The sequence below is a fragment of the Sphaeramia orbicularis genome, chromosome 4 (assembly GCF_902148855.1).
Source record: "Sphaeramia orbicularis chromosome 4, fSphaOr1.1, whole genome shotgun sequence".
NCBI lineage: Eukaryota > Metazoa > Chordata > Actinopteri > Kurtiformes > Apogonidae > Sphaeramia > Sphaeramia orbicularis.
Window position 1 is genome coordinate 52,134,243 of NC_043960.1, and position 5,173 is coordinate 52,139,415.

Below are 5,173 nucleotides of genomic sequence, written 5' to 3' on the forward strand. Positions count from 1 at the left end.
TTTAATTTGGATGGTTGAATTCTTGGATTTAATAAGAGGTTAGTCAGTATTAGTATTAGTCAGTATTAGTTCGGATTCCTTTGTGTCACTAGATTTTCTTTGTTTCACTGCTCAGTTGTAAATTTCTTGGGATAAGCTTGTTTAGATAGGAACCATCTGTCTAAACAAGAGTTAATTAGGTTCTGTTCTTCTTCTAGATACACGTCTGAACAAACACATTCACACACAATGTTGTCAAATATAGGTGATAAGGGTAAACTGATTGTTGGCCTAAGTTTACTTAGAGTTAAGACCCCACATCTGTTTGATCTTATTAGATAACGCTAAGTTAAAGACCAGCCCACAAGGGGTTGAGCCCATAGTTTGAAGATCAGTTTGCAAGGATTATAAAAGTGACATGCATTGGAATGTTCTGGGTCCATTTCCCCACTGGGGGTGTGGAACCTCAGCTGAGTTATATTTTGTTTGTGATCAGATCAAGTCAACAATAAACTGATAAAAATGAGACCTAAAAGAATCCGGACTTATTCTTGGAGCTTCCAACAAAAGAACACATTTACAAATTTGGTGACCCCGACGTGATTGGCTGACTCTGAGACTGCATTCTATTGAGAATAGTGAGACAAAGGTGGAAGCGAGTTCCGCTATGGAATGCATCCAGAGGAATCAGAGGAGAATGGATTCAGACAAACCTAAAGGGCCCTAAAAATAATTTAAGCAGAAAACCTTTTGATTCTAATATCAGAATTTCTGCAAATTGACTACTTTAAACTGAATTGTCTGAACCTGGTAATTCTATGATGCAAAATTTATAATGAAAGACGTTTATAAAAATATTGAGTGGTTTCGTTGGATTGAAATGATCACAAGTAAGGTATAAGCATGTGCATGTTATTAATTTCTTTTATTACTCCGCAAGTGGCGTTGGGTCGGTTGCGGTTTCACATTAATAACGTAGAGCCTACTCTGCTAACATTTAGTGTTGCGGCTTCCTATGGTGTTCCTTTTAGCCGCTGAGAGTATGAGGTTGGGTCCTGTGTTTCGTAGATTTGTGATGCGCAAGGAGGCTATGGTAAGAGATAATGCTAAGATCCAAAGTTGTGTTTTGTAAATTTATTGACAGCGCACAGAGCTATGACAGCATATATAGGATGGATGGATAGAATAATGCAAAAATAGACAAAAAATGATCAATGAATTAATGAAGGGCGGTCAACAAAAAATACAGCTACCCAACCCTGACTCTCTCTCCTCTGTGCTACAGGGGAGTGCGCGCCTTTACACACACACTTCCGTGCCACGCGCATGCCACACCCATGTGAACCACCACCTCCGCAGCACACACACTCAAGCGCACCGTGCACCTCATCTTCAGCCTGTATGTCTCCTACACACCAGCCCCTAATTATTAGGTCCCACATAATAATTCCCATTTCAAAATACATAATAGGAGACATAATAAACAATTACATAATCAATTTCAAGTGCAATATGTCTACTAAACTTTTTAAAGTTCATGAATTGTCCACACAGAATGGTCCTTCTTCTGGTCATCATTATGACCGACTAGTCCATAGCCCAAAAATGGTCTCAATGTTCAAAAAAAATCCAAGTTCAGAAAACAGAGTCACTGTAGAGGTCAGCAACGTCCTTATGCTGCCTCCAGAAAAGATCAGAAATGTACTGAACTTGTCTCCATCTTCTCTGCTGCTCCATGCTCACTTCACTCTGACTGGCTGTTAACTGTTTCCTTTTCCTGCTACAGGACAACAGCCATTCCTTATATTTCAGCCACCATGCCACAGCCTTCTTCAGTTGAATCCAAGAAGAAGAATAATGGATCAGGTGAGTAGTGGAATCCTCTCCAATTTGCACAGCATTTATAACAGCACTTTTCTTCACCTCTGGATCATCCTGGGAGAGAGGGCTCACAGGTTCAGGATTCAGAGGCCATTCTATTTCCGGTTGGCAAGAAACCGAGGTCCTGTTAACCAGAGCCTGTCTTTCAGAAATACCTCCACTTTGACCCCTCTGGATGCTGCGTCGGCTGGATTAGAAGCTGTATCCACGTATCTCCACTGAGAAGGGTGAGATGATTTCAGTGTCTCTGAAACACAATTGGCAACAAACACCTTGAATCTGGTGGTTTCATTTCGGATGTATTTCAGCACAGAAGCACTATCAGTCCAAAACACTGATTCCTGAAGACTCATGTGGTGCTCTTTCTTCCACAAGACATCCATGTGACTGGCCATTGTTGCAGCAATCAGTTCCATTCTTGGGATTGTAACGGTCTTCAGTGGGGCGACACAAGCCTTTCCCATGATGAAAGCACTGTGCATTTGGTGGTTCTCATTCTGTACGATCAGGTAAGTGACTGTACCATAGCCATCCTCACAAACATCGCAGAAGTGGTGTAATTGAGCAGTAATAACATCTCCAAACTCCAGAGCTTTTAAACATCTGTGTAGCTCGAAATTGTCCAGTAGGTGGAGCCCTTGCATCCCCTTTAGCCATTCTTTGGAGACAGCCTCTGGTATGGGGACATCCCAACCTTCTCTTCTGCAAAATCCCTCTGGAGCCTCCTCTTCAGGTGGCATAGGCGCTGTTCCACCACTTTCTTGTTTTTTGGCATACTGACGCTTAAATTTCTCAAAGGCAGGACAACCTGGTAGTGACCATCAATGTGCTTAACTGACTTTGTGGCCATGTCCATAAACCTCAGGTCTTCTCTGGACAGATCCACTTGTTCCTCCACAGCAGACTCTGGAAAGTCCATCTTATATGCTGTTGCCACAGTTCATCCAAATTTACGGTGGAGAGTGGCCTCTCCACCGTTTCCTGTCAGTGGTCCGTTTACCGTCCAGCCCAGCACCGTCCTTATAGCATAGGGTCCATTATGCTCACTGCAGATGACTTCCAGCAGTTCCATGGCTTGTGGGACATTTGTCCCTATCAGCAACTCAATTCCAGCCTCAATTTGTGGTAAGGAGAGGTGTCTCAAATATGGCCACCTTGTCAGATCCTTATTTGTGGGTATGTTTGTTCTGTGCACTGGCATTGCCAACTGAGTGTAAGCCTTTGGCAAATTAATAAAGGCATCATTTTCAAATGCCGCCACTTCCAGCTCTGGCACAGTGCTGACCACCTTCTCCTGGCCCATTGTCCTGAGAAGAATGTTTGCTCTTTTCCCAGACACATTGAGCTTCTTCATCAGACTCTCCGTGCAGAACACCGCTGTACCCTGGTCCAAAAAGGCATAGGTGAGGATGATCTTATTGCCCTTCTTTACCTTAACTTGGAGCGGCACAATAGGAAGCTTGCAATCCATCTACCCCCCTGTAAGGCCACTGGAAACCAATGTGCTGTCTACTGGCACCTGGATGCTTCTCTCAGCCTGTTCTGCATTTAACACACTGTCCTTATGGAGCACAGTCGGGTGTTTTTGGCCACACTTGGAGCAGGAAATCTTCCTTTGGCAAATTTTGCTGATGTGTCCTATACACAGGCAGCGAAAACAAGCACCAATTTCCTTCAGGAAGTCAATTTTTTCCTTGTGGGCCATTTTTTCCAACTGCGCACACACATCCAATGTGTGTCCTCCAGTGCAGCAGGGGCAGATCTTCTTGGCTGGTGGCTGTGTGTCCTTAGCTTTGTCCTTGGGCTTGGCTGTGCTCTCCACCCGATTCACAGTGGTAGCAAAACTGGTTCCCTTGATGTTGGAGCGTGGGTGAGGTTTGGACTTGTTTGGTCTGATTGATGGAACAGTGTCCTGAATGTTTCCAAACACGGGGTCTGTCAAAATTTTCACCTGTTTTTCCACAAAGTTAACAATGTTCATAAACCTTGCTCTTCTACTCTGCTTTTCCTGCAGGTCACATATATGGCACCTCCAGCGGTCTTGGAGTTTGTAGGGCAGCTTTTTGATGATGTCCAACATATTTGTGGGCATGTCCAGATCATTCAAATACTGCACACCCTCCCTCCCTTTCCTTCCTCAGGCCACATTGTGGAGGACAGTACAGGCCACAGTGATGTCACATGACTTCAAAGGGCTGACCCTTAAGTGGTGAAGACAGTGAAACTGTGCCTTCAGGAGGTCAAAGGTCATTTGGATCCTGGCCCTTGTCCTGGCATGGGCATGACTGTAGGCCTGCTGTGGTTCCTGGGGGTCTGTGTGTGGTGTCAGGAGAAAAGGCTGGTAGGTAGACCCCCTGTCCCCCAGAAACACACTAGATGATTCACCTGTTAACACAAAACCTCAGCATCACAACCTCATAAATACAGAGACATTCTGGACACAGATCTGATGTAAAAAGTGGTTGTTAATAGAGGTTGTGTGGCTCACCTTGTGAGAGGCGCTGATAGATTCCAGAGGTCCGATAGACTCAGGAGTCATGGACCGAGCTAGAACCACAACCAGACCACTGAGACACAACACTGATGAGACAGTCAGCATGGACCATCTGAAATGATAAGATGAAGAATATTAAACCAAACAATGAACAGCACAAGCAATGAACAGTGTTCATTAACCTATGAAGGCCCAGTATTTTAGTGTTAGTTCACAAATGAATATTCTTTATATCTAACCTTTCTTAAGTGATTTATCTCTAGTTGTTATAATATTATCTTCTGTAGTTTGTATTTTATCAGTATAAATCAGATATTTTCCTATTTTTAATTCACTGATCATGTAGATGTTCATTAAATCTCAGATTAAAGTTGGTGGTTATTATGTCAGAAACAGCTCAAACTGAATAAACAGTGTCTTTTTCAGTCCAATCTGTTATTAACCGAACATAAACCTAGTGTGTCCATCCACTGTCATTAATCCAACTCCATGGGTTTTACTGGGGAATCAATGTTGGAGAAGATGACAGTGTTTCCACAGTAACTACGGAGCCTCTGAACGTCCAAATGGGTCATATCTGATGACCATGAAAAGATGAAGAATTGTATTTTACACCAATTATTGACATGGATTGATAGGATCAGTGGATCAACAGGTATTAAACAGTTTAGATCAGTACATGGTTTTGATTGGTGATGGATGTTTGGGTCTTTATGGGTTAATTAACAATATCATAAAGTCATGAATCACGATAAGATAAGATAAGTTTATTTATCCCAAAGGTAAATTCGCTGAAGTCAGTGAGCTCATCTATTTATC